Genomic DNA, 12,303 nt, shown 5'->3' with positions numbered 1-12,303 from the left:
GTAAGCAGCTTCTCTGGGTTTATTTTCCCCTTTGTTGTCATTTTTATGAAGCGACTGAGAATTTGTTTGAAGGAGAAGACCCTTCCTGTGTTCTTCCCATAGACTTGGACTTGGTATTCCTCCCTGCCCTAGATTAGCAAGTCAGCTCAGATACGTCATGGGGGCATGGAGCACTTGAAGCCAGAAGATTAGTGCTTGGACTGGGTTAATGGTTGGACAAGCAGCCATCTAAGATCTCTTCCAAATCCAAAATCTGCAAGTCTCTCTGCTTCCACCCACATTCGTCCTCGCTTCCATGGTTGCTAGGTGTTCGGCTGATCACCAACTTACTACCTGGTTTCCCGCTCATAATGCCAGGTGCATCCATGTGGTACATTCTTTCCCATGTGAGCAGAAGAGATATGTGCCACTTCAGGTAGCCCATAAGCCCAAGGAAGTATGTTCCCCATGTTCCAATACCTGGAATGATGGTAATGGCAACCTTGGAAGCCAATTATATATATGTGGTAGAGCCACTATCAGCCTGGGTCCCTGAGAGAATTCATACAGCGGAACTACCTCCCCTCATTTCAACAATCTAGAACATCTGGACTTTTATTTGAGAAAGAAATAAACATATGTTGTGGTTAAGCCATTCTATTTGGGGTCTATTTGTTATAGCAGTTTGGCCTACCTTAACATAATGTCAAATATCTGAGTTTTCCTTTGTCAACTAAGTGACTAGATACTCGGTAACTTATAATTTTGGATACTGACAACCTAGGGAAAGAGAAAATTAGATGGTGATTTAAATGAAGGGTTACAGTGCTGGCCAGTGTGATCCCATGCACTGAGAAGTCACCAGTTTGATTCCCAGTCAGGACATGTGCCCGGGTTGTAAGCTTGATCCCTGGTAGGAGGAGGCAGCTGGTTGATGGTTCTCTCTCATTGATGTTTCTCTCTCCCTCTCTTAAAAAAAAAAAAAATCAATAAAAACATATTTTTTTAAAAAGTAAAATAAAAGTTTATACATTCATAAACTTCCTCGAAAATCTTTTGGTCTTGTGTGTCTGTATTTGAATTTAAAGGCAGACTCAGAAATTTGGTTCTAAGGAGGCATCTTATTGAGGATTGTTTTTCAATTGAACAAACATTTCCTGAGTCTCACAGGTAGACCAGCTCCTGAAAACGGAACTGGGTACAAAATGGAGGAAGCAGCTCATCCTTGCCCCCAGTGAACTTGCCATATAATAGATAAGTATCAACAGTTTATTGTAGGACTTTCCCTTTCTTCCTACTTGAACCAGCTGCTGCTCTTGGCTCTGGGCACAGCTGGCTTGATCCTGACTGAAGCTGTTAACAGAAAGTTGCTGAGCTTGGGGGTGCAGGGGCCTCAGCAGGCCCAGCCCCACTCTGGTCTTTACTTTGTGGTTACCACTGAACCATCTGTATATTTCAAGTGACCCCCTAGAAATAATGGTACCCTTTATTGGGATCTGAAAAAAGCAATCAAATACAGTGTGACCCAACCAGTTCTTGCCTGCCAAACTCCTTCTCCAGACCCTGGAGAATACTGATGGGTGAGAATGTGGCGCAGAAAAGGGAAAAACCAAGGCGTCCTGGAAGGAGGCATGGCACTTTGACTTCACCGGGTAACTCTCCCTTGGAGAACTGGGTTCTTAGGAACCAAACTACTGCTGTCAGCACAGCACCTTCCATGACCAGTGGGTATGCAAGGGGAGAAACACTTCCCCACAGTCAGCTGCTTCAAGTGCCCCTGTCAACCTTCTAGAATGTTCCCAGAGCTTATGCCTTAAAACAACCATAAGGGGGATGTGGGCGACTACGCTGATGACTTAGACGTGTGAAAGGTTCCTAAATGCATCCGCATGCAAGAAAACTTTCCAAAGAATGAGAAATCTACACGGGCAGGGCTGTTGTGGTCGGTTTTGTTGGCTTGGTGTATCCCTGGGGCCCGAAACAGGACTTGGCACACAGTAGGTGCTCAGTAAATATTTGTGAAATGAATGAATGAACCGCTCAAGATTGATTCCTGACAAATTGAAAGCGTACTGGTGAAATGATGACGTTAAAGAGGGATGTCCATGCCAGCTGAGCTGCCCAAGGCAGTTAGCGAAAAGGCCATCTGGCTCACTACCAAGGGGCATGCTTCTCTCTAGAGACCATGGAGGACCAGGGGAGGCATGAGGACCTCCATTCAGTCTTTGCAAACTCAGAAGCCTGGTATCCAAAACTGATAAACTCCAAGGCCAAGGCAATCATTAGAAAAAAGAGAAAGACTTTTGTCCCCGGTACATCAGCATGGCCTATAGGCGTACCTTCCTGCTATCTGTCTCTTCTCTCTGATCCTGAGGTCCGCAGGCCCCTCCAACAGTCCTGATTCCTCTCTCCTCCTGGGCTCTGACCAGGACACGCCTGGGTTTACCGTAGGACTGAGAAGTGTGGAATCAGGACAAGGCACATTCATAGAGGCCCTTGGCGAGACCCACATGTTCACATGTGGGTTCCCAGAGTGCAAGGTAATATGAATTCTCGAAAAATCAAAAGCAATGTGGTGTATGCCCAAAACTTTTGCCTCTGTGATGCCATTTTTAGGAATCTGTTCTTGGAAATAAGAGAAGGCAATCATAAGACGCCTCTAAAAGGATGTTTTTTTCAAAGCATTAATAACAGTGAAAACTTGGAAGCTACTTAAACATCCCAGGATCGGAGAATGGTTAGATACATGAGAATACGTTCCTCAGGAAAATCAGCCGTGCACTCAGCAATGTGGCAGGAACCTCAAATTCCAACCAAGCCCACAAAGGATTTTGTAAATTCGCAGGAAGTGGAGGGGTTTATGGAGACATGTACATCTCGGCTTGTGTCCTAGTTTGTCCCTGGGCTCATTCATCTACAACCTTCTGGGCAGCCACCAAGCGGTCATCTAGACCCCGTTAGCTGTAGCATCCCCCACTGCTTCTCTTTTCATCATTATTAGAGATTTGCTTTAAAAAGAGCAAGAAAGAGAGAGAACTAAGTACAATATGTCCTAAGCTAAATAAGGGGTCATTGGCACAGAAGCCTGTGAAACATGGCAAAAGCAGGCCACACCAGAAGGCACAAGCTGACCTCAATAACATAAATATATACATGGAAGTATACAACAAAGAACTGGGGTGGATTTAAGGAATGTGAATGTGATTTGATTTACACTTGGGCCTCTTTTTCTAGAACATTGCCTAAGTTTGGAAGAAACAGAATATCCTATGTACAGGCTTAGGCGAGAGTCCCCTAGAAATATGTCAGCTCTTTCTATCTGCAGGCATATCCCTCCTCACTGATCATCCAAGCTCTACAGGTTCCGCCAGCACTCCGATTCCTCCTTTCTTTTTCTGGGCTGTCTCTTTTCCCCAAACCCCTTAGAGCAGTGGTTCTCAACCTTCTGGCCCTTTAAATACAGTTCCTCATGTTGGGACCCAACCATGACATTATTTTCGTTGCTTCTTCATAACTGTCATGTTGCTACTGTGATGAATCGTCATGTAAATATCTGATATGCAGGATGGTCTTAGGCGACCCCTGTGAAAGGGTCTTTCGACCGCCAAAGGGGTCGCGACCCACAGGTTGAGAACCGCTGGTCTAAGGCATCCTTGTAAAGAGTATGTGTGTGTGTTTGCAGTACACAAGCTCAGGCTTCCCCAGACCATCCATCCCCACGTTCTCCAGAATGCCAACAGACTGCCCCCAAATATTCTGTGTGGTTGACTTTTGATTGCATCTTACACCCAGGATGACTCGGTAAACGGAGCAGACGGACAGAGGTAGGAACCAGGGGGACAAGATGACCCAGGGTCATAAGCCTTCAGGCCAGCAAAGAAGCCACACAGAATGGGGCTGCACCTGAACTCCCCAGATCTTAAATCTCCACGGGGCCTAGCAACCTCATAGAATAAACATCTCTGGAGATGGTCGCCACACTGAAGTGGAACTTGCAGTGGATCTTGAGCGGAAGGGGTGTGAGGCACCTCCAGAAACAATGGAGGAAATGGGCTGAACACAAATAAAAGGGCTGTGCAAGCAACTAGTGGAGGAAGAGCTAGGAGAAGCCAGGAGCCAGCTACAGAGAGCCTCCTAAGCTAAGCTAAAGAGTTTGGACTTTTAATCTGTTGGCAATAGGGAGCCACTGAAGGTTTGTTGACCAAAGGAATACCTTGGTCAGAGCTGGAGACAACTGCCCCTGAGACTAGCATTTGAGAGGCCCTGCCCCGGCATCAGAAGCATCTAGAAAACGAGACACTCTGCAGAGATGCAGGCTCACAGGAGGAGGACCTGGACAGGAGTAGGGGCGGTGGGTGGAAAGGAAAGACAGACTTACAATGGCTGGAGAAGTGACAAGAACCGGTGAGCAGTTGGTTGGAGGCAGGGAGGGGAGAAGAGAAGGACAGACACTGAATCAGAGATGACGTTGGTGCCTGTGAGAAGGGTAGGGAACCCAGGGGAACCTGGAAAGAGGCAGGTGGGGCTTGGGGCAGGCCAGCTGGGAAATGGGTCAGAGGAGCTCATTTGGGGGAGGGAATTTTTTGACTTTCACACTGCTTTTCTCAAATGCAAATTTCTTCGCTATCTTCTTTATTTTTTAAGAAATATGTTTTTATTGGTTTTAGAGAGAGAGGAAGGGAGAGGGAGAGACAGAAACATCCATTAGCTGCCTCCTGCATGCCCCCCTACTGGGGATCAAGCCCAAAACCTGAGCATTGAACCTGAAACACGGGCATGTGCCCTAACTGGGAATCAAATCTGTGACCTCTCAATACATGCAACCACGCTCAATCCACTGAGCCACACCACCGGCTCCCTCTGCCTTCCTGAGTGTCAAGAGGCGTCATGCCATCTTGCCTCATGCTAAGAGAGGTGGCTATGTCTTACTGGACAGAGGCATGGGTCACCCCAAAATGCCCACCTGGCAGCCATTCACATAACTCTGGGTACACAACTTACAAGTGAGCCTGAGCAAGGCAGCTCTCACCGGCCTTGGGTCCTCCTTGCCCGCTGTACCTGGGGGTCAGACCAAGGGACCACCGCCGCACTGCTGTCCTACCAACCCCGTTCCGAATCTGCACAGCCGCCCATCTACCCATGAACTTTTTCTCTTACACTATCTAGACCTCCGTGTACCAAAAAGGCCCTTAACACACTGGAACTATCCCATAAGCAAATGTCTGAAATTCTTCAAAACATTTAAAACATCCCACCTATGTGTTTACCATGCTGTTGCATGAGTTTCGTGATTCTGTATCTCTCTCTCTACTGCAAAGTTGGAACCTGCAACTTTTTGTATGTTGTAATCAAAGGTTCCAGGGAGCTTTCTCCTCCTCTCCTCCGCATCTATTCCTTCCAACGCTCCTGTCAGACCGGTTGGGCCCTTCCTTGTCAGCAGGACCATTTCCCGGCACTCACCATCCTGGAAACCTGGACCCGCCACACAGGGTGGTTCTCCTGGGCATGGGAAGGAAACCATCGCCCCACCCAAGTCCCCACTCCCCGATCTCCTCCGGGGCATAAGTACTATCCTCATCCCAGCCTCCCAGCCTCGGCTCTCGGAGGTGGTCTGTGGAGTCAGCACGTGTGCCCCTCGGGCCAGGACATCCAAGAAGCATCACAGTCTTTGAGAAGTGGAGGCGGGTCAGCAGTGATCACGGGGCTGTGGCCTAAGCCTCCAGGGCCAGGGTTCAGAAAGCCAACAGGTGGTGACGAAGCAGGATGTAGGAAAAAGCCACCTAAAGCCTTGCTCTTTAAGACGTGGTTCCCTGCACTAGTAGCACTGGCCTCACTAGGGAACTTGTTGGAAATGCAGAGTCTCAGGCCACAGGCCTACTGAATCTATCTGGGCTTCTGTGGCAAGTTTTCATGGGTCTTCACATGTCCTCAGGGGACCTCACAGTGGGCCCCAAGTGGACGTCGTAGAGGGACCTCTGCGCTGGCTGTCGGTATTCCAAGGCCTGGGTGCCACCTCCTCCCGCCAAGCCCCAGCACCCCCTCATACAACAGCCAACCCTGGCACCTCTTACTGCAGCCCAAGATCTGGCAGGGCCTCCAGACTGAGAAACATGCAGCCAAAGCCAGAACCAGTTGGCCATGGCCAGCAAGTTGGGGTCACCACTCGTCACAGAGCTTCCTGTTCTCAACCGGTGAAGTTCAGGCTTTGCAGACGTGACTCAGTGACCCGGGCCCATTGGTCACTGAACTGACTGCTTTGGGCAATACAGTTCTCTCGTTCAGTAGAAACTGACTTTTTTTATTAAATGGGTCCAAATCCATTCTCTGCCCCACAGGCGGTGGTCACACCCTCTCCAGTCTGAACCCCAACACACCCCTCAGCATTCTCCCCTGCTCAGGGCAGGAAAGCCATGGGCACAGGTGTAGAAGGGAGAACTGGAGGAAGAGGAAGCCGGCAGCCTCCTGCTGAGTCTTGCTTGGGGCTCTGGGTACAGATGATCCGGCCTCAGAGGAAATTTACCCGCCTGTGGAAGAAATAGTTGGAATTTCCATAAATTCTGTGGGCACGAACGTCAAGCACAAAAGGAAGGCACAAAGGGCTCCATGGTGCCCAGGTGCCGCTCCAGCCTGCTTAGCAGCGCTCAGCCCTCAGACTGTGCGTGGACCTTCCCAGACTTTCAACATTAAACTTTCTGTAGAACTTGGTCTAGGACAGACGGGGCCTCTCAAGTAGGTGATGCTGGGACAAGTGGATGGACATCTGAGAACAGATGAAACGGAATGCACACGTCACACAATGGCTGCTTTGGGGACAGTGCTCAGGGAGACCAGGGTTGAACCCTCTCCACACATCAGGACCACTGAGGGCTCTCGGGGCTGCAATGCCTGCAGGGGTTGGACACAAGCTGGTGGGGCTCTGACGGGGCTGGAAGGGGCGCGGAGCTTCAAGTCCCTCTGCCTGCTGAGCCCTTACGGGACAAGTTGCACACGGAGCAGCTGCCTCTTATGGGCTCCACTCAGTGACAGGCAGACGGTCATTAAGCTGCTCTGCCAGGGGTGAGCCAGCAGACGGGCCGAAGGGCACACAGCAGGGTTGGGGCAGCTGGGCCCAGCAGGGAACGGAAGTTCCCTGATGGCACGGAGATCATGATGGATCACGGTGAACTGAGCTCTGCGCTCAGACAGGCTCATCCTTCTACAGGTTTCAGACTGAAATGCTGAAAAGGGTGTAAAGGGGGGAGGAAGGCGGAGTAAGAAACTATCTGAACTCTTCTTAGGGGCCAGTTCAGTCCCGGTGGGCCTCACTCCTTATCCTTTGCCATGGGGCCTCTCCCATCCATAGCTTTTGCCAACACAGGTTGGAGAGAAGGCCACTCAGTAGTACAATCCCACAAAATACAATTCTAAGGCTCTCTTTAAAAATTGTTTTTAAAAGAGCCCATCAGCAGATGAGTGGATTAAAAAACGGTGGTACATCTACACAATGGAATACTACGCTGCGGTAAAAAAGAAGGAACTCTTACCATTTACAACAGCATGGATGGACCTGGAGAGCATTATGCTAAGCGAAATAAGCCAGTCAGAGAAAGCTAAATATCACATGATCTCACTCATTTGTGGAATCTAATGAACATAAACTGAAGAACAAAAACGGATCCAGAGACAGAGAAGCATCGATCAGACCGTCAAACCTCAGAGGGAAGGTAGGGGAGGGCGGGGGTAAGGGGGAGAGATCAACCAAAGGACTTGTATGCGAGCATATAAGCCTAACCAATGGACACAGACAACAGGGGGGTGAGGGCATGAGTGGGGGAAGGGGGGGGGGCAATGGGGAGATAAGGACACATATGTAATACCTTAATAAAGAAAAAAATTTAAAAAAATTGTTTTTAAATATTATGGACACTGGGAAATGGTCATAATATAAAGTGAAAAAGAACAGGTTATATAGCCCAATTTTGTAAAGAAGAACATGGAAAAGGCACCCACATACAGTCCAGAGCTTGCTTGTTGTCCAAACAAAGCTAGTCCCTCCCTCCCTCGTAAGGGCTTCTGAGGTCCCTGGGTCCCTGTCACCGCTTTTTATTCTTCCCCGGAGGTCATGGCTGGCTCTCCCCCAGACTCAGCTCCTTGAGCCTTCCAATGAACAACGCTCCTGGCACAGTGGGCGTTCAATAAATGTCTGCAAAGGATTAGATAAATGACGGAAGGGGGGAAAGAAGGAAGTCAGGAAATTAGTTCAGAGGGGAAACACAGCAAAATATCAAGGGTTACTATTATCTAGAATAAACTTCTTTATAATTATGTCTTCCAAAATTTCATCAATGGAAAAAAATTGCTTTTATAATAAATCCACATTTGATCAAATACTGGTCTGAAATGTTTTCTTATAACTTCGTCTTAATGAATCTCGAAGAAAACAGAACTAGATCGTGTCCATATAGTGGCTGCACCTTCAAGGGCCAATATCAAGACACGTGATTAGCGAATGCTCGTTAAGAGAAACGGAATTGCCCTGGCCGGGGTTCCTCGGTGGTTTGAGCACTGGCCTGCGGATGGCCAGGATCGGTTCTGGGTGCAAACCCCCCATCCCTCCTACTCTGCAGGCAGCCTGAAGAGAGGGGCATGCCGGTCCCGTCCGCCTCTGCAGCCCAGAAGGCCCACACCGTGCCTTGTGGCTCCCTGAGCACCTCCTGGAGGTGACATGCGATGCCAACGCATTGCCTGAGGGCCCGCCACCTGCACCGTTACTCATCCGGGTCGCACACACGAGCACCGCACACACAGGCCAGAGACCATCCCCAGGAAATCAGAGCTTGCGGGTAAGCCTCTCGGGTCGACCTGGAGAAGGCTGAACACGGGAGAGCAGCACGTTCTGAGACACGTTGCAAGGAGAGGCAGGCCCGGGACGCTGTGGGCCACGGACCTGGGTGGCAGGCAGTGCTGGGCTCGGGCTCGTGACCACCCCCCGGCACGCGGATGGGTGTCTGCTGAGCTCCCAGCCCTCGTGCAAACGAGCCTTGTTTCCGCCAGCCGTGCCCATGCGTGCCCTGCGGCCACGTCAGGTGTTCCCGCGCCGCCTGGAGGTCATGGGGAGATGAGGACAAATTAAGGAATACCTTAAGCCAGTGGTTATCAACCTTCTGGCCCTTTAAATACAGTTCCTCAGGTTGTGATGACCCCCAACCATGAAATTATTTTCGTGGCTACTTCATCACTGTCACGTTGCTACTGTGACGAATCGTCATGTAAATATCTGACATGCAGGATGGGCTTAGGCGACCCCTGTGAAAGGGTCGTTCGACCGCCAAAGGGGTCGCGACCCACAGGTTGAGAACCGCTGCCTTAATCAATAAAGAAATTAAAATGTAAAAAAAATAATAATAAAATTAAAACCACAAGGACGTTTCCAGACGCCGGCAGGGCCAGGCCCCAGGTAAGCGCTGGCTCCCACCTGTCGCCCCAGCCCCGCGAGCAGCCTGGGGGGAGTGGGGGAGAGGGTCTCAGACCGTTTTTCTGCGCTGGATTGGGGGGTAGGGGCTGCAGCAGACACCTCCAGGCCCCCCTCACCCTCAAAGGGTGAAATCATTTGATTACACAAGACTTAACCCTGATACCTTCAGAGGAGCAGGGCGAGGAAGGCCAGCAGCAGTGGGAGCTGCGAACGCATGGCTTGGCCCCAGGAGGAGGGGTGGGGGGGGGGGGGGAGAAGGGTAGTGACGCCGCTTCTGTGGGTGCAGTGGCGGCCCCTCTGCTTTCCTCCCCACCCCCCACCCGCCCCCCGTCTCTCCCATCTCCTCCTCTTCTCTTTACAAAAATGTCCCAACTGCTCAAAATGGCTGCGATGGCTCAAGTCCCAAATCAGTAGCAAGTGTGGGGCAAGGATACACCCCATGCCCCGCCTCCCGCTCTCCTGGGTCATCTTCTCCGGATTCTATTAAAATTCTACCCAAACAAAGGAATCCCACGGAAGGGGGCACGACTCCCTTTGGGGGATAAGGTGCCGATGTCTTTACCAAAAAAAGTCATTTTGCAATAACCTTCCCCAGTCTCCCCGCATCCCCACACGGTGTGAGAATGACCACAATAATAATACTTTCTGGAGAATGGAGAAGAGGGGAAAGCCGGCGGGGGAGGAGGACGCTGAGCCCCCCGTGGGCAGAACCAAGGCCCCGCGAGCACAGGGAGCCGTCACCCTGAGAGACAACAGCGCCCGGTGGCGCTCTGACGACAAACGAGGGAGAGAGACACAGAGAAGCTGGGCCCAGGGCGCCCGGAGCCGCGGGACCTGGGCCTGAGGCGGCGGCTCCCGTCCCTCCACCTCCATGGCGGCCGCCCTCTCCTGGGCCTGGGCCTACCTGCAGGGTCCCCTCAGCGGTCCCGCCGCACGGCCCGGAGCCTCAGGCCTCGGAGCACAGGGAGCAGGCGGAGCCGCAGGCGGAGCCACAGGCGGCACCACAGCCAGGGCCTCGCAGACAAGAGCCCTCCTGTCAGGCTCGTGCCCAGACACCCAGAGCGCATGCTCGGCTCCTCCTGTCAGGCTCGTGCCCAGACACCCAGAGCGCATGCTCGGCTCCTCCTGTCAGGCTCATGCCCAGGCGCCCAGAGCGCATGCTCGGCTCCTCCTGTCAGGCTCGTGCCCAGACACCCAGAGCGCATGCTCGGCTCCTCCTGTCAGGCTCGTGCCCAGACACCCAGAGCGCATGCTCGGCTCCTCCTGTCAGGCGCGTGCCCAGGCCCCCAGAGCGCATGCTCGGCTCCTCCTGTCAGGCGCGTGCCCAGGCCCCCAGAGCGCATGCTCAGCACCCACAACCATCTGGAATGCAGAGCCACGTGGAGGTCACTTCTACATGGGTCACCTTCGATGCAACCAACCAGAGAGAGGCTGCACAGAGAAGACTGGGGAGCCAGCGGGCCTCTCCGGAGTTAGAGGGGCTGGTGATCTCCATGGTTTACGTCCCTTCCACCTCCTTAGGGTGGGCGAGAGCCTGCAAGGTCGCTGCAGTGTGTTTGTTTCTGGACACATCGCTGGAGCCCATCTCGGCTGGGACAGAGGGCCAGCAGGACCAACAACGCATTACTAGGTACACCTGGTCTCCCCGCCTGGAGCCGCTCCTGATGGGCTTAGGCACCGCTCGGCTCCTACGGGTCTCCCAAAACCACCCCGCACAGAGCCGGTTTCTATATAAGGCCGCTTTTCCAAGACAGCTATTTTGTCTAATTCATATAAACAAACACAGAAAGTCAAACAAAATGAAAAGACAGAAGAACATCTCTAGAAGGAATAAGAAAAATCCCCGGGGTCCAGGGGAGGTGTACCCTAAGGAAACAAATAATTTGCCTGATAACATTTTTAAAAAATGGCCATAAGGATCTTCACACCAAACTTGGGAGTGGAATAGAGGAACTTAGGGAAAACGTCAACAAAGAATTAGGAAGTGTAAGAAAGAACCAAGCAGATCTGAAGAATACACAATAACAAATGAAAAACCCAGAAATCAGAAATAGATTAGCTAATACAGATCAGAGCAGTGACCTAGAGACAGACTGGTGGAAATCAACCAATCAGAAAAACAAAGAAAAAAGAATTAAAAACAAGAAAAAAACACACATGATCATTTAAAGCACTCTAGTATTTGCATTACAGGGATCCCAGAAGGAGAAGAAAGAAGAACAAAGAAACTTTATTTAAATAATGGCTGAAAACTTTCCTAACCTGGGAAAGGAAACAGACATTCAGGTCCAGGAAGCATAGTTCCAAACAAGATGAACCTGGAGAGACCCACGGCAAGACAAAAGTTAAAGATAGAGGCATTCTTGAAGGGAGCATGCGAAAAATTAGTTACACAAAAAAGGAAACCCTGTGATAGTCAGCTAATTTCTCCAGCAACTTTACAGGCCAGAAGGGAGTGGCAGGGCCTCTTTAAAGAATTCTTCATTTCGTGGAATGGACTCTGCTAACTTCTCCCTTGGAACAGGCTCCAGAAGAGCCAGGTGTGATAAGCTGAAGAACCCCGACTGCCCCAGGGCTTGTACTAAAGTCTGTTTCCTGATCCTTGGGCCACACTCTGGAAAAGCGGGTGGGAAGTGTCCCTGCATCAGCGTCATCTTGCCAAGATGGAAGACAGCCCAGGACCAGGCAGATTGGGTCAATCACTGGAAAAGGAGAATTATGGCATAGAATCTCTGAGCAGGCGCTGTTTTCATCCAAAGACAAAGTTCTTGATCTATTTTTTTTTTTTTTTAGAGAGAGCATACAAAATAGCAAGGAAGCTTGCAACCTAGAATAATTTACCCAGCAAGGAATTAAAGGAGAGAGTTTCC

This window comes from Myotis myotis, unplaced genomic scaffold (assembly GCF_014108235.1).
Source record: "Myotis myotis isolate mMyoMyo1 unplaced genomic scaffold, mMyoMyo1.p scaffold_m19_p_23, whole genome shotgun sequence".
In the NCBI taxonomy this organism is placed as follows: Eukaryota; Metazoa; Chordata; class Mammalia; order Chiroptera; family Vespertilionidae; genus Myotis; species Myotis myotis.
The sequence above is the reverse complement of the archived record's forward strand: the minus strand, read 5'-3'. Positions refer to the sequence as shown.